Source organism: Oryctolagus cuniculus, chromosome 11 (genome assembly GCF_964237555.1).
Source record: "Oryctolagus cuniculus chromosome 11, mOryCun1.1, whole genome shotgun sequence".
In the NCBI taxonomy this organism is placed as follows: domain Eukaryota; kingdom Metazoa; phylum Chordata; class Mammalia; order Lagomorpha; family Leporidae; genus Oryctolagus; species Oryctolagus cuniculus.
Window position 1 is genome coordinate 11,258,917 of NC_091442.1, and position 21,104 is coordinate 11,280,020.

The 21,104-nt window shown below is 48.7% G+C and overlaps 1 protein-coding gene and 1 pseudogene across 6 annotated transcripts in view; one reads left to right on the top strand and one right to left on the bottom strand.

The window, feature by feature from the left end:
* Nucleotides 1–565: 565 nt before the first annotated feature.
* Nucleotides 566–1,300, bottom strand: LOC100350446 (small ribosomal subunit protein eS6-like; annotated as a pseudogene).
* Nucleotides 1,301–13,099: 11,799 nt separating this feature from the next.
* The window catches only part of STAU1 (staufen double-stranded RNA binding protein 1), a 72,767-nt gene continuing 64,762 nt past the window's right edge, over nt 13,100–21,104 (top strand). For 2 of the 6 annotated variants that reach the window (XR_011379843.1, XM_070051714.1), the window contains exon 1: nt 13,158–13,418. The gene's annotated coding sequence lies outside the window, so the exon portion shown is untranslated. Of the gene's footprint in view, nt 13,419–21,104 lie in introns of all 6 variants that reach the window. The other 4 variants (XM_070051717.1, XM_070051718.1, XM_070051715.1 and 1 more) reach the window with 4 other exon arrangements.

Genomic DNA, 21,104 nt, shown 5'->3' on the forward strand with positions numbered 1-21,104 from the left:
TTGTAGATTTTTCATTGACATAAGAATGTTTGTTTTGAAGAGGCAGTGAACTGCTTTTCAAGTCAGTTTTGTTAATGTAGTGAATTTGTACTGGTTTTAAAAGCTTTGTGATTTTTTTTAAAAAATGGTATTCCATTAGCTATGCCTTAACAAATTATATTTTAAAAAATTTGGCAGTGTTCACCTTCACAGGGCACTCTGCATATATTGTAAATATCTTTTTCAGAAAAAAGTGTGTTCTTCAAAAGAAACTGTGTAAAAGGATTAACAGTTCCAGTTATTTATTTCCCACCTTGTTCCTTGCCTTTCTGAAAAGAATCTTAATGTGCCATCGGCCACCAAAAGAAATGCTTTATCCTGGCCATCTATCCCACTATCACATAGCAGTGGTCTCTGGATTAATTCAGAGTACGGCTTTCAAGACTCCGCCCCCCCGACCAGACTGCCACACCCACACATCTCCTTTTCCCATGACCTGCTGCTTCATTCATGTAGTTACATCACCAGTGAAAACCCAGTAAAGGAGATCTGAAATGCAATCTTATTTATTTGTTTCTCTTAAGCCTTATTTTTGACTGGGCTCAGATTTAGACGTAGACGCTCTCAGAGGAGACAGCCTCCATCTCCTGGCAATCTGTCCCTGGCGATCTTCTTGGGCCTCCTTCATTTTCTTGGCCAAGAGTTTAGCATAGTCTGCAGCCTCCTCCTTGTTCTTCTTAGTTCGCTGTTTCTTCAGCGCAATTCACTAGCGTTCGTGTTGCGGGACACGTGGAGTAACTAGACGCTGAATCTTGGATGCTTTGGTCTTCGGTTTCTTTCCTTCTGTGTTTGAGGGCTTTCTTACAACATACTGGCGTACATCATCTTCTTTAGAGAGATTGAAAAGTTTGCGAATTCTGTTGGCTCTTTTAGGACCCAGGCGATGAGGCACCGTGGTATCAATCAATCCAGGAATATCTTTCTCTCCTTCTTTTATAATAACCAAATTGAGGATTCTCAAATTGGCATCGACAATGCAGCCCTGAGCTGATTTGTGCTTTCTTTCTCCAGTATTCCTTGGTCTGTAACAGGAATGCCCCTTACTCAGCAGTAGGTGGACCCGGCCATGGGTCAATACACCTTGCTTCATGGGAAAACCTTGTTTGTCATTCCCACCACTGATTCGGACCACATAACCCTTCCATTCTTCACCCAGAGTGTTGGCCGTACACTTCTCATAAGAAGTGCGAAGTTTACGTTCATCGTCCACTTCAACGAGTTTCTGGCAGCCAGTGGCTGGGAAGGAGACATCCAGCTTCATTTTGAAGCAGCTGATCACCTCGGAGGCACCAGGGAAAAGACCCCAATGAACTTGTAATTCCATTTTCCATGGTTTTTTTGAAGTACTCTTACAGATCACATTGTTGAAAGCTACTTATAAATTTATCATTTTGGTCATATAGGGCCATAAAAAATTACCTGTTCTCTAGAGGGTTTCTTCATTTTATTACATAGGGAGGGAAAGGAGGAGGAGGAAGAGAAAGCACAATGGATATTTGTCCCAGCCTAATGGGAAGACACCGGTTGAGATGCCTCCGCTTTATGTTGCAGGACCGATGTTTGGTGCCCGGCTCCAGCCCCTGATTCTAGCTTCCTGCTGACGGGGACCCTGGAAGGCAGTGTTGATGTCAGAAGGAACTGGGTTCTTGCAACTCACAGGGGAGAAGGAGGTTAGGTTCTCAGCTCCTGGCTTTGGCCCAGCCCAGCACCAGTCATTGTGGGCATTTGAGGAGTAAACTAGAAAATGGGAGTGCTCTCCTTCTTTCTCTCTCCGCCTCTCAAATAAATTTAAAAAAAAATGTAGAGAGAAAAATGGAAGGAGAGAGAGAGAGACAAGAGAGGAAGTAATTAAAAAGCTGGTAAAATAGGCTAGCGCTGCGGCTCACTAGGCTAATCCTCCGCCTGCGGCACCGGCACCTCGGGTTCTAGTCCCAGTCGGAGCACCGGATGCTGTTCCAGTTGCTCCTCTTCCAGTCCAGCTCTCTGCTGTGGCCCGGGAAGGCAGTGGAGGATGACCCAAGTGCTTGGGCCCTGCACCCGCAAGGGAGACCAGGAGGAAGCACCTGGCTCCTGGCTTCGGACTGGCCCAGTGCACTGGCCGTAGCGGCCATTTGGGGGGTGAACCAGTGGAAGGAAGACCTTTCTCTCTGTCTCTCTCTCTCTCACTGTCTAACTCTGCCTGTCAAAAAAAAAAAAAAGTTGGTAAAATAGCTAAGAAATATATTTTCCCCCTGATATGAGATAGAACTTCACTTCTGAGAGGCAATGATTTCTTTTTTTTTCTTTTAAAGACTTTATTTATTTATTTGAAAGAGTCTCTCTCTCTCTCTCTCTCTCTCACACACACACACACAGAGAGAGAGAGAGAGAGAGAGAGATCAATCTTCTATCTGCTGGTTCAATCCCCAAATGACTGCATGGCCAGTGCTGGGTCAGGCTGAAGCCGGGGGCTTCATCCAGGTGTCCCATGTGGTGCAGGGGCCCAAACACTGGGGCCATCTTCCACTGCTTTCCCATGCATATAAGCAGAGAACTGGATCAGAAGTGGAGAAGCTGAGACTTGAACCAGTGCCCATATGGAATGCTGGTGTTGCAGGCAGCGGCTTTAGCCACTATACCACAGCGCTAGGCCCTAGGGCAATGATTTTAACCCAGTGTTTTATACCCAGCCAACTTATCCACAAAGAGTGAAGATAGAATAAAGGCATTTCCAGATTCATAGTGTATCAGAAATCTCCCCTCTAGTCTCCTTTCTCAGGAAGTGAATGGAGAATGAGAGAGAAAACCATGCAAAAGGAACTTGTAGAATCCAGAGCACAAGAGATCCAACCAGAACAGCAAGAGGCAGCCCTACAGCTTCCCAGCAGGTCTAGAAAAGGACTGGTCCCAATCAGAGCAGGACAGCAGGAAATTACAAGGTTTGGAAAGAAAAAAAAAGAGAAATATCTAAGTTATCTGATTTTCTTTTTTTTGACAGGCAGAGTGGACAGTGAGAGAGAGAGAGAGAAAGGTCTTCCTTTGCCGTTGGTTCACCCTCCAATGGCTGGCGCGGCCGGCGCGCTGCAGCCGGCGCACCGCACTGATCCGATGGCAGGAGCCAGGTACTTATCCTGGTCTCCCATGGGGTGCAGGGCCCAAGCACTTGGGCCATCCTCCACTGCACTCCCTGGCCACAGCAGAGAGCTGGCCTGGAAGAGGGGCAACCGGGACAGAATCCGGTGCCCTGACCGGGACTAGAACCCGGTGTGCCAGCGCTGCAAGGCGGGGGATTAGCCTAGTGAGTCTCAGCGCCGGCCAGTTATCTGATCTTTCTAATGGGTTGACAGGAGACTTCCATTTCTTTCAGAGATTTCTTGGATCAACTGGTGATAAACACACAGAAAACAAAGTGCAGTCAATTCACGGAGCAGATGGGACTCATGAGGTGTGGGCAGAAAACCAGTTTATTCTTGGAGACCAAGTTATTCTTTGTTCTTTGTTCGGTTTCCCTGTTACGCCAGTTCTTCCGCACACCCTTCAGTGAAGTCTAGGAGGAGTCTCACGCCTTTTTTTAGTGTCTCCCAGGTGATACATTTCTCCTAGTTGTTTAAAGCCCCCAAGCAATCTCAGTCCCACAGTTGAAAAGTTCTCTCCTATGCAATAAGCTGAACCCTTTGAAATTGCCTTGTTTTGTGAGTCACAGGTGGTAGAAGATGGGCCATGTCATTAGATTCACTCTAATAAGAGTCAGATTCCCAAGTTCATGTCACATTCAATGAACTCCCCTTCTGCCACACAGGGCTGCTTTGGACTGAGTACCCGAAGGAAGACAGGGACACCAGGTTGCTCAGGCCTCCCCTCTGCGTCTCCACTCATGAGTCTGCCTCTGGCTCCTCCAGGCTAGAAGGGGCTGTGGAGGTGGAGAGGCGGGCTCCCTGTGACCTTGGCAGGTGCTCATGACGAGCTCTTTCTCCCTCTCCCAGGGTGCTTTCAGGTGCCGTGAGTTCTTCAGAGGCGGGCCTTCCCCCACCCTACTCTGCTCCATGGGCGGGACCTTGCTCAACCTGAAGACCCTTGAGTTGATGCGACTTAGAACTCCACACCTGGGCTGTCCCATCTTGAGTGGACACTCACAATCCCACCCCCACCCCCAGGATTTCAGCCTCTTTTGGCTGAGGTCACCTCCTGCCTCTGGGAAACTTCTTTAAAAAACTTGTTTTTTACTTGTTTATTCTCATTTTTATTTGAAAGGCAAACACAGAGAGAGAGAGAGCGCGCGCGCGAGCAATATCTTCTACCACTGGTTTACTCCCCAAATGCCCACAACAGTCAGAGCAGGGCCAAGCTGAAGCCAGGAGCTAGGAACTCCAGCTGGGTCTCCCACATGAATGGCAGGGACCCAAATACTTGAGCCATCACCCGGGGCTTCCCAAGGTGCCCGTTAGCAAGAAATGGAGCTGGGACTCAAACCTAGTCATTCTGATATGGGATGTGGGTGTCCCGAGTGGCACCTTAACCCGCTCCAAACACTGGCCACTGGGCAAACTCCCTTTGTTTTTTTATTTTAAAGATTGATTTATTTATTTGAAAGGTAGAATTACAGGCAGAGAGGGAAAGACAGATTTTCCATTTGCTGGGTCACTCCTCAAGGGCCAGGCCGAAGCCAGGAGCTAAGAGCTTCATCCGGGTCTCCCACTTGGGTGGCAGGAGCCGAGGCACTTAGGCTTTCCCAGCTTTCCCAGGTGTATTAGCAGGGATCTGGATCAGAAGTGGAGCAGCCAGGACTCGAGTCGGCGCTCAGATGAGATGTCAACATTGCAGTCAGTGGCTTAACCTGCTAAGGCCCAGTGCTGACCCCTGGGCAGACCTCTTAGACAAGATCCAAGCTGGTGTTTCCCCAGTATGGCCACTTCTGGGCCTCCCGACACTGCCGTGCACCCTCTGCCCCATCCCATCTCCATCAGAGCAGCCAGCCAGCCAGCCAGCCACTGTTCCTTTACTTGATCCTCTGCAGGATGAGTCAGAGGCTACTCCTCTGTGCTGCCTGAGCTGTGGGGGCCACGTCTCAAGCTTTTTGTGACAACTCCCTGAAGTGCCTTCTTTGAGACTTGAAGTGGAGGCAAAGCACCCCTCACATCCTCCTCCATAGGCACCAGGGCCCAGCACAGCTCTTCAACAGCTGTCTCCAAACATTTTCTTCAATCAGGCAGATTTCAGCATCAACTCCTTTATGCTCTTGGATGATGACAGACCAAAGATAACAAAACCAGCTTTTCAAAAATGTAAAAGAGGGACTGGTGCTGTGGTGCAGCAGGTGAAAGCCCCGCCCACATGGGCACGGGTTCGAGTCCCAGCTACTCTACTTCCAATCCAGCTCCCTGCCAATGTGCCTGGGAAAGCAGTGGAGGATGGCCCAAGTCCTTGGGCCCCTGCACCCATGTAGGAGACCCAGAAGAAGCTCCTGGCTCCTGGTGTTGGATCAGCTCATCTCTAGCCATTTTGGACATTTCAGGGGAGTGAACCAGCAGATGGAAGACCTCTCTCTATCTTTCTCTGTAACTCTGTCTTTCAAATAAATAAAATAAATCTTTACGCCGGCACTGCGGCTCACTAGGCTAATCCTCCGCCTTGTGGCGCCGGCACACCGGGTTCTAGTCCCGGTCGGGGCGCCGGATTCTGTCCCGGTTGCCCCTCTTCCAGGCCAGCTCTGGAGTGCAGTGGAGGATGGCCCAAGTGTTTGGGCCCTGCACCCCATGGGAGACCAGGATAAGTACCTGGCTCCTGGCTTCGGATCAGCGCGGTGTGCCGGCCGCAGCACGCCGGCTGCAGCGGCCATCGGAGGGTGAACCAATGGCAAAGGAAGACATTTCTCTCTGTCTTTCTCTCTCACTGTCCACCCTGCCTGTCAAAAATAAATAAATATAAATAAATAAATAAATAAATAAAATCTTTAAAAAATGTAATAGATTATTTTGGGAGACAGTTTTAAGTTCACAGCAAAATCGAGAAGGTACAGAGTTGTTTCTATGTAATCCCTGTCCCCATACATGCACCAGCACCCCCATTATTCACACCTTCCACCAGAGTGTTACTTCTGGTCCAATCCACACCTGCATAGGCACAGCAGAGCCACCAAGGCCCATGTTTGGGGTTGCATGTGTTACAGGCTTGGAGAAATGTACAATGACACTGGTGTCATATCAGGCAGAGTAGTGTCACTGCCCAGCATCCTTGTATCCCCTCTCTGTATATCATCTTTCCTATTCCTGGCCAACCACTGATCTTTTTTAAAAGTTTTTATTTAATGAATGCATTTTTTCATAGATACAGCTTTAGGAATACAGTGGTTCTTTTCCCCGTACCCACCTACCCCCCCCCCCAACTCCCATCCCACCTCCCTCTCCCTCTCCCATCTCCTTCTTCATTATGGCTCTTTTTTGATTTGACTTTATATACAGAGGACCAGCTCCATGCTAAGCATAGACTTCAACAATTTGCACCTACACACACACACACAACATATAGAGTACAGTTTGGGAACAAAATTTGCAGTCAATTCTCATATTACAACTCATTAGGTGTCGCTCCCCCTCTTCGCGGAGGAACGACACAGGACCCTGCGCTGTTCCTTCGTCTGCTCGGCCCTCCCCGGGTTTGCTACCGACCCTTCCACCTCCGTGGAAGGGTGGTTCCCCCTGCCACCTTCCCCACTTCCGCAGGGGAGCGGCACACCGCTGGCCGGCTCTCTCGGGGGCTGCACAGGTGTTCCTTCAGATAGATGTTCCTGGTGCATGTTGTCTCTCTCCTCCTTTATAGTCCTCTTCCACCAATCCCAACTCTGCTACCCACATGCCGAGTACGCTGCTCTCCTCCAATCAGGAGCAGGTCCTGCTGTTTATTGGTTGAACTGGAGGCAGCTGTGTAGAAGCTGTTTCCGCCTCTCCCAGCGCCATATTGTGGGAGAGCAGATGCATAGAATAAGTCTTAATTCCAGTAACTTAGTCTAGTCCGAGTTGCTCCCCACAATTAGGGACAGAGGTCCTATATGGGGAGCAAGTGCACAGTGACTTCTGTTGTTCCTTAAAGAATTAACACTCTTATTCATGACGTCAGTGATCACCTGAGGCTCTTGCCGTAGGCTGCCAAGGCATGGAAGCCTTTTGTGACTATGGACTCTATTGGTATTTGGACACGGCCATAAGCAAAGTGGATGTTCTCTCCTCCCTTCAGAGAAAAGTACATCCTTCTTTGATGACCCCTTCTTTCCAGTGAGGTCTCACAGAGATCCTCCGTGTAAGGCAACCACTGATCTTATAACAGCTGTCACAGTCTTGCCTTTTCCAGAAAGTCAGTTAGTTGGACTCCTACAGAACAGACTTTTCAGATCAGTTTCTTACACTTAATAATAGGCACCCTAGTTTCCTCAATGTGTGTTTTTAAAGGTTTATTTATTTATTTGAAAGTCAGAATTACACAGAGAAGAAGAAGCAGGGAGAGAGAGAGAGAGAGAGGTCTTCCATCCGCTGGTTGACTTCCCAGATGGCCACAACGGCTGAAGCTGAGCTGATCCGAAACTAGGAGTCAGGAGATTCTTCCAGGTCTCCCATGAGGGTGCAGGGCCCAAAGGACTTGGGCCATCTTCTACTTCCTTCCTAGGCCATAGCAGAGAGCTGGATCAGAAATGGAGCAGCCGGGACTTGAACCGGCACCCATATGGGATGCCGGCACTGCAGGCGGCGGCTTTACCCGCTACACCACAGCACCGGCCCCCTCCAAGACTTGATAGCTGGTTTCTTTTATTTTCAAATGAAAAAAAAAATGTATTTATTTGAGTGAGAAGGAGGGAGGAAGAGAAAGAGTGAGCTTCCATCTGTTGGTTCAGTTCCTAAATGCCTGCAACAGCCAGAACTGGGCTGGATCTGAGACTGGGAACCAGGATTGCAATTCAGGTCTCCCACCTGGGTAGCAGGATCCCACCCACATGCTCAAACCATCTGGACTACCTCCTCAGGGTCTGCACTCACAGGAAGCTAGAGCTACAGGGGGAATTTAATTCATCTACTGCAATGTGGGATGTGGCCATCTTAATCTGTAGATTAAATACTCCTTTTCTTCTCATTAGTCATTTTTAAAGATTTATTTATTTATTTGAAAGGCAGAGTTACAGAGAGGAAGAGGCAGAGAGAGAGAGAGAAAGAGAGGTCTTCCATCTGCTGTTTCACCCCTCAGATGGCCACAAAGGCCACAGCTGTGCTGATTTGAAGCCAGGAGCCAGGAGCTTCCCATATGGGCGCCAGTTCGAGTCCCAGCTGTTCCACTTCTGCTCCAGCTCCCTGCTAATGTGCCTGGGAAAGCCCCAGAAGATCGTCCATGTGCTTGGGCCCTGCACCCGTTTGGGAGAACTGGAAGAAGCTCCTGGCTCCTGGCTTTTGACCAGCCCAGCTCCAGCTGTTGCAGTCCTTTGAAGAATGAACCAGTGGATGCAAGATATCTCTCTCTCTCCCTATCTCTCCCCTATTTCTCTAACTCTGTCTCCTTCAAATTAACTAATTAAAATTTTAAAAATATTTATTTATTCAAAAGGCAACGTTACAGAGAGGGAGAGGCAGAGGCAGAGAGAGAAGTCTTCCCTCCTCTAGTTCACTCCCCAAATGACTGTTACGGTCAGGGCTGGGCCAGACCAAAGCCAGGAGCCAGGAGCTTCATCTGGGTTTCCCTTGTGGGTTGCAGGGGCCATCTTACCAGGTGCATTAGCAGGGAGCTGACTTGGAAGAGGAGCAGCTGAGACTTGAACTGGCACCCATATGGGATGCCGGCACTGCCGCACTCCATCACAGCACTGCCCCCCCCCCCCATCATTTCGATTAAGAAATTTAATTAAAAACCTATGTAATAAAGCATAGAAATTATTTAGAGACTAATATTTTTAACATAATATGCCTAAGAGCACTTGTGCTCATAATGAGTAAAAATTTGCCAAGTCAAAAGCTGTTTCGCATGACAAAAACTTTGTATAATGATGGGGAAAATGACTCCCTTTAGTTTTCTGCCTCCGGTACAGTATGAACACATATCCTACTGTTTCCAAATGACTGAGATAAGCAATGGATTCTCCTACAGGATCATTTTAAGCTTACATGGTGAGGGATTTGCTTTTCCCATTGGATTACTTGGTGTTAAATTTAAGAAATAACTAGGTCAGCTAAGGCAACCGGGGCTACCCTGGTGACCTAGAATTGACTCTTGACATCTAACTCTCACCTCACTTATCTGTAGCCCATAGCCTCCCTGTACAAAACCCTATCAAGGGGGCCGGTGCTGTGGTGTAGCGGTTAAAGCCACTGCCTGCAGTGCTGCCATACCATATGGGCACTGGTTCTAGTCCCGGCTGCTCCACTTCCGATCCAGCTCTCTGCAATGGCCTGGGAAAGCAGTAGAAGATGGCCCAAGCCTTTGGGTTCCTGCACCCGCATGGGAGACCCGGAAGAAGCTCCTGACTCTTGGCTTCAGATCAGCACAGCTCTGGCCGTTGTGGCCATCTGGGGAGTGAACCAGCGGATGGAAGACCTCTCTCTCTCTCTACCTCTCCTTCTCTGTGTAACTCTGACTTCCAAATAAATAAATAAATCTTTTTTTTTAAACTCTATCAAGGTTTCTTAGTGCAGTGGGTGAGTGAAAGAGACCAGGACAGAAAAGAAGAGGTACACTCTGCACAAGGCCAACGCCTGGCACTCTGGTCACCTTAGTATTCCTAGTTATTAGCATGTAGTTCACGCTCAGTTACTGTCTGTTGGGTGAACAAATCAACAAGTGATGGTGACTCCTCATTTTCCCAAGGTTTGTGAGCACTGAAATCAAATTATCACAAGTTACATCTATAGCTTATCGATCTCTGAAAAAAAAAAATCAACAGATTAGATAGTCCACAGAAACAGGTGCTTCACCAGCTAGTTTGAGAAACAGCCAATGGGAAAGGTAGGAAATGTAAGATCTACCTGTTGCATGAGGAGATAGGCAGTATGCTGACAGCAGCATTGTTTATCATAGTGAAAGATGACATCAGCTCAGATGTCCCTCAGTAAAGACTGGGTAAATACAACACAGCATATCCATTTGATGCCAACCTATAGAGCAGTGTCAATGAACACATTAGAGCTAAGTACAGAAATACAGATGGACTGCCAGATATAATGTTGAGGGAAAAAGCAAGACACAGAAGAATTTAAATAATATGCTACCATTTATATTTTGTTTAAAAATTATTTGTTTAAAGATTTATTTATTTTATTTGAAAGTCAGGGTTACACAAGAGAGAAGGAAAGGCAGAGCGAGAGAGAGAGAGAGGTCTTTCATCCTCTGGTTCACTCCTCAATTGGCCGCAGTGGCCGGAACTGTGCTGATGTGAAGCCAGGAGCCAGGAGCTTCATCCTGGTCTCCCACGTGGGTGCAGGGACCCAAGGACTTGAGGCATCTTCTACTGCTTTCCCAGGCCATAGCAGAGAGCTGGATCGGAAGTGGAGCAGCTGGGACTTGAACTGGCGCCCATATGGGATGCTGGCACTGCAGCCGGCAGCTTTACCCGCCACGCCAGAGTGTTGCCCCTAAAAATTTATTTATTTAAAAATTACTGAAAGGTGCCTCAATGAAAGTTCTTTTCCCCTCCTCCATTCTTCTTCCTTTTTTTTTTTTTTTTAATATTTATTTTATTTGAAAAGCAGAGTGAGAGAAAGAGAGAAAGAGATTTTCTATCTGTTGGTTCACTCCCTAAATGGCCTCAGTGACTAGCGCTGGGCCAGGCTGAAGCCAGGAGCGTGGACCTCCATCCGGGTCTCCCGTGATTGGCAGGGGCCCAAACACTTGGGCCACCCTTGGATGCTTTCCCAGGTGCATCAGCAGGGAGCTGGACGGGAAGTGGAGCAGCTGGTGGGATGGCAGCATAACTCGCTGATTCACAAAGCAGGTTCCCCACCTCAGTCTTCTGTCCAGAGGCAGATACGGTGCCACTTCACTCCTATCATTGCAGACCTGTGGAACACAGAAGCACCCTGTCGGTTAACAAACACCCACGTGTTCTGCACTTGTCAAAGCTTTTCTGGATTTTTTTCTGGCCAATTTTATTGATTTTCCCCAAAGAGATAACTTCATTTGATGAATTTTTTCTATTGTTTTTCTGCTCCCAATTTCATTAATATCTTTTCTTTATTATTTCCTTTTGTTTGCTTTGGTTTAATTTGATCTTCTAGTTTTTTTTTTTTTTTTTAAGATTTACTATTGTTTTTGCAAGTCAGAGGTAGAGAGAGAGCGGGACAGAGAGAGAGGGATCTTCCATCAGCTGCTTCAGTTCCCAGATGGCCACAACGGCCAGGGCTGGCCAGGCCAAAGGCAGCAGCCAGGGGCTTCTTCTGGGTCTCCCAGGTGGGTGTCAGGGGCCATCCTCTGCTGCTTTCCCAGGCCATTACCAATGAGATTGATGAGAAGTGGAGCTGCTGGACACAAACCAGCGCCCATATGGTATGCAGGTGTTGCAGGTGGTGACTTTACCAGCTCCGCTCTAACACCCGCCCTTTCTGGTTTCTTAAGGTGGAAACATAATTGATTTGAGACTTTCTGCTCTTCTAAATTAAACGTTAATTGCTACAACTTTCCCTCTAAGTATTGTGTTAGCTGCATCCCCCAAAATTTAAAAATGTTTTTGTTTTCATTTTATCGAGGAAGAGAGAGAGAGAAAGAGAGAGAGAGAGAGAGAGAGAGGGAGAGGGAGAGAGAGATTCTTCTTTTGCTGGTTTACTCCACAAATGCCCACAACAGCCAGGCTGAAGCCGGGAACCAGGAAGTCCACCTGGGTTTCCCAGCTGGGTGGTAAAGACGCAGGTGCTGGAGCTATGACCCGCGGTGCGTTAGCTGGGAGGTAGAGCAGGAGCAGAGCTGACTCGAACCCAGGCCCCCTGATGTGGGCTGTGGGAGCCCAAGTGTGGCTGGACTGTTGCTCTCCGATGCTGCCTGGCCACCTCATTTTTGGAGAGAGGTCACAAAGCCAGGTTACTATGTGTTGAAATTGTTCAGCCGTTAAAAACTAACAAAACCAAAGACAGAGAGGAAGAAGAGGAAAACAGCGCGAACAGTCACTCCACAGCGCTCATTTGAGGACCACTGTGTTAACCAAGGCACAGGTTCGTCGTGGGGCTGCTGGGTGTGGGAGGGGAGCCTTAGACGTGTTTTTCTTTTTGTACTTAGGGACTGGCAGTCACATCTTTTTTCCCAAAGGCCTCAAGTCTTCTGGGCTGTTGCCAAGTAATTAAGGAATTATTTTTCTTTGTTTCAGGATGAAGATGGAAATAAGAAACTGAGCACTGGAGATGTTACTCCAAATTCTGCCTGCTCCTTCCCGCAAGATAAGTTATATAGGAATGGGCAGAGCGCATAAAGTCCCCGTGAAAAGTTGGCTCTCATCTAAAATTACACTGCTGTTTCTGTTAGAGTGGGCACTTGCTGTCAGTGTACGGAAACAGAAGAAAGTCGGCCTGGAAGTGATAGGCGGAGCCCTGGGGTCCTAACGCGCACAGCCACATCATCTTTTCGTTTGTTTTTTTAAGCTTTATTTATTTGAAGGAGAGAGTCTGCCATCGCAGGTGCCTGACCGCTCCCCTCGGCGCCGGCCCCTATCTTGCCTTTCAGTGCACCTAGCAAGTTAATGATTTTATTCGCGCCTTTTATCCGCACTGGAACGTAAGCTCCATGAGGGCACGGGCGTTTGTCCGTTCCGTTCTTAGCTCTCGGGGCAGCGCCTCGCACATGGCGGAGGAAGGAGGCCCTGAGGGCGGGAGCGAAGGGAACGACACCTGCGAGACGAGAGGACGGACTGAGAGAAGGAAGAAGGAAGTGCGGGAGGCCAGAAGGCACGCGCTCCGCCTTCCCGCTCGGGGCCCGGCAGAACTACAACTCCCAGCAGGCCGCTGGCCCAGGGCGGGCGGCGGCCACCTCGCCGCGACCAGGCCCCGCCTGCCGGCTCCCGGTGTGCCTTGCGGGCGCCGGCCCCGCCGCAGCGCCCGCCGGGACTTGTGGTTTGGGCCGCGGGTGGGGGTGGGGCCGGGCCTGGAGGCGGGCGGGGGCCGGGGGCGGGCGCCGGCCCCTCCCCCGTCACTTCCTGCCGGGCTGCGGGCGCCGGAGCGGCTCCTCAGCGTTTGCGCCGGCCGCCGTCGCTTCTTCTCTCGGCTTCCCCGCTTCTTGGACCCCCCGGCCCGGCGGCGGCGCCCGCCTCCTCCGCAGCCACTCCGCCTCTTCCCACCCGCCGTCCCTTCCTCCTCTCCCTCTTCCTTCCTCCTTCCCCTCGTCGCCGCCACCACTGCCGCCGCCGCCGCCCAGGACCGCCGGCCGAGGGGCGAGCTGAGGGCAGCAGCCAGGTGAGGCGGCCGGCCGAGCGCGGCGGGGCCCGCGCGGGCGCGGCGGCCACGGGGCGGGGGGCGGCGGGCGGCGGGCGGCGGGTGGGGCCTAGGCCTCGGCGGGCCGCGCGCCGGCCTCCTCCCCCCGGCCCGGGCCTGCGTCCCGCCCGCGGGGCCTGCCCGGGGTGGGGGAGAGGCGGGTCCTCCGGCGCCCCCAGCCCCGCCGCCGCTTTCTCGCCGGGGCCGGGAACAGGTGCCTGGCGCCCTGCGCTGGGCGGGCGCGCGGGGACAGCGAAGTTCCTGCCGGGCTGGTGGTGTCCCCTCTCCAGCCCTCGGGGTCCGGAGCGTCCGCGTCGTGCGGCGGGCACGGCCCAGGTGTCCGGCCCCGGCGCGGCCCCTTCAACTCTTTGTGTGGGCTGGGGAGAGGGGCGCCGAGACCGTCCTGCCGCTTTCTGGCTGCGGAGGTTCGGGGAAATGGGGCGTGTGAAGCGCTTATCGGAGCGCCAGACCCACAGCGTGTCCCCAATAAACCGCCTGCATGATTGATTGGCGTGATAGGAAGGTGTAATTTAGTGGGGCGAGTGGACAGAAGTTGACCTACCTAGCTGCCTCGCTGCCCGTGCGCGAGTGGGGGAGGCAGCGGTGTTCGGCGTGGCCCCCGCCGGCGCCGGGGGCATTGTTTTGGGCTCAGGGCTGGAAGGGGGCGAGCCCGGGCCGGACCCCCTGCGCGCCAGCCGCGGGTCCGCCTTCCCCGTGGTCGTCCCGCCTCTAGGAAAGTTGCTGGCAGCCGCTGCCCCTGCGCCGGGCGACGTGCTTGTCCTCGGGCCGGGGCCGGGGCCGGGGGCGGTGGACGGACGGCGCTGGGCGAGCGTGCCTGTCCTCGGGCCGGGGCCGGGGGCGGTGGACGGACGGCGCTGGGCGAGCGTGCCTGTCCTCGGGCCGGGGTCGGGGCCGGGGGCGGTGGACGGACGGCGCTGGGCGAGCGTGCCTGTCCTCGGGCCGGGGCCGGGGGCGGTGGACGGACGGCGCTGGGCGAGCGTGCCTGTCCTCGGGGCCGGGGCCGCGGGCGGTGGACAGACGGCGCTGGGCGAGCGTGCCTGTCCTCGGGGCCGAGGGCGGTGGACGGACGGCGCTGGGCGAGCGTGCCTGTCCTCGGGGTCGGGGCCGTGCCCCTGCCTTGCCGCGTCGGCGTGGGTGCAGGCTCTCGGCTGTTCGCGCGCAGATGCGCGTCCCAGCCGCCTGCCCCTGTTCTCTGGCCGTGCGGAGGGCTTTGGGGTCGCGCTGCCGTGCTGCGCGTGTTTTTGTTTAGAAGCGGGCGGACGGAGTCGAAGTACGGTTTTGCAGGAAGGGACCTCTGCTTACGTTGCTACTTGTTGAAGCAGAAACTAAAAATACAGCCGGGGTGTGGAGGCAGCGGTTTGGCCGTCTGGGGACGGGCGCACCGAGTTCTGCTAATGCTGGGCTGCGTGGTGCGGCTGTGCCGGTCCTTGGGGAGCTGCGGCCGCCGAGGTGCTCAGCTTCGAGTTAGGACAGAGAAAACGGAGTGTGCGCGCCGCAGACGTCCGCCTAGACCTCGGCTTGTCTTAGTCCGTTTCCTTAGAGAAATGAAAATGTTTTGATTTACATCTCTCAATGCAAAGTGGCTTCCTTGTTAGGTTTTTCTAGAATTTTCTGACACAGTGTCACATTGCTTCTGATTTAAAATTTGACGTTTTAAAAACAGCTAAACAGACAACTCTGCAAACAGTAAAAAGCATGTTTTCTGCTACCTTGTGGTAAGTTGTGCTAGGGAAGTTTTAATATTGCAGTGGGTAACATAAAGCTGTTTTTAAACTTTTCACTGTGGAAAATACATGAAAATTGACTAGACGACTTAGGTATTGTGTTTGTCGCTCAACTTCGGCAGTTTTTTTTAAAAAAATAGCTTCCATCCGCTGGTTCACTCCGCAGGTGCCGCACGCACAGCTGGGCCTGGGCCAGGCTGCCACGTGGGTGTCGGGGACTGCGTGCTCCATCATGTGCTGCCTCCTTGGCCCTCGGCCGAGGGGCAGGCAACCCCGGCTCCAGTGTGAGAGCCCCAGCTCTGACAATGATTAACTTACAGTTAAGAGCAGTCTTGTACCTCCTCCCCCAAACTGTATTGTTTTGAAGCAAATCTTAAACATCGTATCACAGTGTTAGAGATTTTGACTTTTACCAGAATGCTCCTAAAATGTGCTTTTAAAAGAATCAGTTGTCATTTTGTTTGCTTGGCTTCTCATCTCTGAACAGATTACTTGGTTACTGTGCAGTGGGGAAAAGACTAGCAGCTGAGCTAGTTTTGATCAGTGCTGTCCCGCTCTCAAAGTCAAATCCCAAATGTGGCCTTGCTTCTCTGTGTGCAAAAGTAACTCTTGAGCCATGAAAGACTAATTGAAGAGCCATCAGAAAGACAGATTTCCTATCCCTTTGTTGGTGGAGACCTACCTGCTAGGCCCCTTTAAATAGGCAGGAGCTTTGTGTCAAAGTTAAACCACAGTAATGCACCATGAAGCTTCCCAAAGTTTCTTTAGCTGGTTGTGTAAATAAATGCCGTCTCAGTAAGTATTAAGCGAAGGATGTTTGATTTCAGAATCTTTGTAGAATTGTTTTCCAGAGTCCCCATCTGCTCTATTTACAAACAGCACATTGTTAGTAATTATGAGTGGAATCTTAAGTTTTGTGACTAGTGTGAAATCAAAATAAGTGTTCATATTTTTCTTGTTTAAAAGGAGATCTCTCCTAGAAGTATTATAAATATTTGCTATTGTTACGTAATTTTCAAATTTCTGTCCTGAACAGTTTCTAGTTTGACTTGTAACATTGTTATTTCATTCTTGTGGGTTTTCATTGAAGCTTGATCAGGGGTACAGTGGAAACGTTATATATTATATTTTAGTTACTACAGCCTGGGAGATTTGGAAATTAAAATTAATCTGAGGAAAAATCTGTTGAGTATCTAGGGGAGGACACAACATTTATTTTTTAAACAGTGCTTAGTGCTTCCTATCAGGCTTACCAGTAAAACTTTTAAGTGTTTAGAACTGTTACCATAAATAGCTGCTTCAGGATAAATTGCTGTCTTTTAAGATTCAGCCAGAAAACCCACTTATACACAGATTATTTTAAGTTTAGAAATGAACGTGACTCACAGAACTTTTCCTCCCAACTCTGAAGTCCAAACGGTTGATATTATTCTGAGGGTAATCATTAAACAGCGGCCTAGACTGTGCTGCCCATCCCGGCTCTTCCCCAGGTACCGTGCAGGCTTTAGCGGGGAGGCGCAGTGAGTCTCTGTGTAGGGCAGCTTCTTGGACACTGTGTTTGCTGAATGGAGTCAAAATGAAATTCACCAGCCTAAAGACGAGACTTTGTGTGACGTCCTAAGTCAGGTTTGGAGACCGTGTTTTTCCGAGTCTGAACGAGATCGTCTTATTTGAACTTACACTTGTGACACAGACTGCTCAGTCTGGGAAATGTAAGTTCCTCCCCCTAGAGGAGCGCTTTCGGGACTGCTTGCTTTTTCTCAGAAAGGGATTTTCTGAGCCATCAAACATGTTTAGAGAATTTTATGACAGATTTGTTTTACTCTAGACCCCAAACAGGTTGTTTTAAATTACCTTCTGGTGGAGATCTCTGTGGTTGAAATGCTCCTGGGGTAATTTTCTGTATGAGCATTTCTTTAAATAAACCTTCCCCCAAATCAAAGTCATAGCGTGTATGCTATCCCAAAAAATATAAATTGCAAGTTAAAGATTGAACTGTGAGAAGACATGTTAGTTGCTATGGTTACTTTCCCTTAACATTTCGAGTATACAACAAAGTTTTAGGAAATTTTAGTGTGTACTTCTATAAATACCACTTACTTTAATATTCGCATTTTGCTATATTTGTTTTATCCTATCTGTCCCATTTGTCCATCACTTTTTTTAAATTCATTAATCCATTTTATTTTTTGATACATTTCACAGTAAGTTGCAACATCAGCATATGAAATGCTTCAACATGCATATTTATTATAGTTAATTAAAATTGTGGAAGGCCTGTTAGGTATTCTTAGATCTTCAGGAACCAAGAATTTTGTTGATTTTTATTTCCAATTTTGCTTTGGCTCCAATGCTCTTTGCTTTTAAAAAGACAAATTGTTAAATGAACTTTGCATCAAGGTACTCATCGAAAAATCAGGTATTACGAAACTTGAAAAATGTGGACCAAATCCTTTGTTCCCACCTACTAAGGCAGTAATAGGATTATAAATATATGGGTATGTTGATCTTATTAAATACCACCTGATGAATAGCTTGGCTATCTGGTTGATAACTTAATGCTCTGAACTAAAAAAAAACCTTACTGCAAAATTTAAAAAAAATGGTAAAATGGGAAGTACTCCAAATAGATTATCTTTTAAATATTTATTTTCCCAAAGAATGCTGAATAAAGTTGATGTAAAAATGATTTGATACTAGGTAAGTTGAAGTAGAAACAGAATCTCTGTAGACTGTTAATTATATTTTCTGGGATTATATATGGTTATTTATTTGTTAAAAGCCTGTATTTAGGGGTCTTCCTCAAAGTACATTTACTGGAAAAAAGAAAATTTATCCAAGAAAGTATTGTCTTTCGATTAAAAATTGGTCTTCTAAATATTAAATCTGTTGCCCATCTGGCTTCTGTGTACTTGGAATCTAATTTGGGAAAGAAGTGTGGTGACTTTGTGGGTTTGTAACAGTAATGGAAATAAAATTGGCCGTTGTATCATCATATGATGGACGTTTTTTGTCCTGTTTCCCAGAGTATAGAGGCTTGAAAAAGAATATTTAAGTGGCCTGGGGCCTTTTCCCCCTAAATGAATATAATTGCTGAGGACGAAACCCTCATTAGATTGCCTCTAAATTTGATATAGTGTTGGACTGGGTGCCCAGTGAGTGAGTTGATTTTAGTCAGCATGTCCTCTGTTCCCATTTAAAATTTTTTACAAGTTGTATGTAGCTATAAGATGATATTTATAGATGTTTATGTGACCAGGGGCAGGATAAGTGAGTTTGCTGCATAATAATACTTGCTACTATTTATTGAGCTCTTAGCATGTGCCAGGTTAGAATTACAGGGTGAGAGTTATTTGATGCAGAAAAGGAACCTAAAAGGTCAGATTGAATTTGTTTAATATAGAAACTGCAGTTCGTTGAGCTCTTTCATGATAGCAAGGTTCAAAGTAGACCCTTTATGTCTGACAGATACTCAGCAGCACCTGTGGAGAGTTAAGGGTCCTAACAGTGGAGGATACCTAGGCCCTGGGAGGCTCGGTAACTGGGCAGGGCCCCAAGCCAGGAAGTGGTAATACCAGAGCTGGCTCCATGGTCAGTGTCCTTTGCGCTGAACCACACTTTGACTCTGATTATGGTTAGGTGCTTTTTGTTTAGGATAATTGGTTCTGCTTATCTACAGGACCCCCCCCCCCCCCCCCCACCACCACCACCACCACTTGCCAACCCACTGGCACGGGGATGGATTTTGTCTGAAATTTTAGATCAGTTTGAAAGTCTTGTAAGGAATGACAGTCTTTTGGATGGGCTCTTGAAATAGTTAGAAGATTTACAGTTTACTTTTGTTTGTTGAGTCAGAGTGAGCCAAAACTTTTAAGCTGATTCATAGGTTGGGAGGGGAGGTTTAGAGGTAAATGTAGAAGGTGGATATTTTATTAACTTTTGTGTAAGGGATGTTATCTCTTAAATTATTAGTAGAATATCGAGTTTGTTAAAAATGATTTAGGTATAGTCATGGTTGCTGCAAAGAAATTCGTTTCTTTTGCATTATGACACTCTGATTTACTGGGGCTTAGTTAACTTAGCTTCCGGTTAACTTTAAATAAGGGGTAAGAGGATGTTGCTGTCTCTACTTTCCAGTCATTTCTGACATCCCGTTCCTGGCCAGTGGTGTTGGTAGTATTTGATGTAACTTTCTGTTTGGTATTGAACTGTCTCGAGCATTTTTTTTTCTTTGAATTGATGATCTGAATCAGAATTCTCCACCCTGACAGCTGTGCTCTCTTATGGGTAGTGCTAAAAGGCTGGATCAATGGGGTTAAAACTGCTTTTGGACTTGTGTTGCTAGTGAGATGGTGTTACGAGATTCCATTCTCTGTTCAGCCTCCGTGGAGAGGACCATGTAGTCTGTAGTGACATAAGTGTGTCTCATTAATCACGAAAAGGAAATGTGTGTTCTGGGGGTGAAGTGAGCAGACAATTCTGCTTCAGTTGTTACTGTATTGGCTCTCCTTAGGATTAGCTTTGTGATGTAACTAGGTCTTTTTCTTTTTTTAAAATTTATTTGAAAGCCAGAGTTACACAGAGAGGCAGAGGAAGAGAGGTCTTCCATCTGCTGGTTTGCTCTCCAGTTAGCTGCAGTGGCCGGAGCTGAGTCGATCTGGAGCCAGGAGTTTCTTCAGGGTCTCCCACGTGGGTGCAGGGGCCCAAGAACTTGGGCCATCTTCCACTGCTTTCCCAGGCCATAGCGGAGAGCTGGATTGGAAGTGGAGCAGCCGGGACTCAAACCAGCACCTATAGGGGATGCCGGCAGTGTAAGCAGCAGCCTTACCTGCCACAGTGCCACTCCCCCACACCTCCCCCCCCCCCACGATCTTATCTGATTGTTTCACGTATTTGCTGTTTGAAATCCTTACTTTTTATAGATTAAAATTAACTGAGACATGAATTTTCTACTTTTGCAGATTCCACCCTGAAACAAGTAGGGCCATTGTCTGCTGATGCGTTGTAGTGTTATGCAGAATGCCAGGCACGTTTCCTCTGTTATAGTATTTTATGTGTCAGGAGTCTGTGTTCTTGGAAGCTGTGCTCTTTTGTTGCACAATTGAACCAACCTGTTCATTACAGTCCCATGTAGTTAGGTAAGGAAGTTTCCTTTTGTTTTGTAGCAGAGTAAACTGCTGCAGTCAGTAATGTTTAGTGATTATTTCTAGCTAGTAATTTCCCTGTTGGTTGAGAATTTATTAAAGTACTAAACAACCTTTTTGACATGAGAGCCTTTCTGAACTTTGCTCCATTTTTGAAAATATTTTTTAAAAATATTTGAGAGGTAGAGTTAGAGAGACGGGGAGAGAGAGAGGTCTTCCTTCCGTTGGTTCACTCCCCAAATGGCCGCAATGTCCGGAGCTGCACCAATCCAGAGCCAGGTGCCTCTTCCTGGTCTCCCATGTGGGTGCAGGGGCCCAAGGACTTGGGCCGTCTTGCACTGCTTTCCCAGGCCACAGCAGAGAGCTGGATTGGAAGAGGAGCAGCCAGGACTAGAACTGGCGCCTATATGGGATGCCAGCGCCTCAGGTGGAGGATTAACCTACTGTACCACAGCACTGGCCCCAACATTTTTTTTATTTTTTTAAAGATGTATTTATTTGAAAGGCAGAGCTACTGCATACAGAGTGGGTGAAATAGAGATCTTCCATACCCTGGTCATTCTCCAGATGCTTTCAATGGCTGGGCCTGGGCCAGGCCAAAGCCAGGACCCACAGATCTCCCATGTGGGTGCAGGGGCTCAGGCACCCTCCCAGGTACACCAGCAGGGAGCTGGATAGGAAGTGGAACAGACAGGACACGAACTGGCACCCATATGGGATGCCGGCGTCCCAGGCAGCATCTCAACCAGCTGTGCCACAGCACTGGTCCTCTCCTTTTT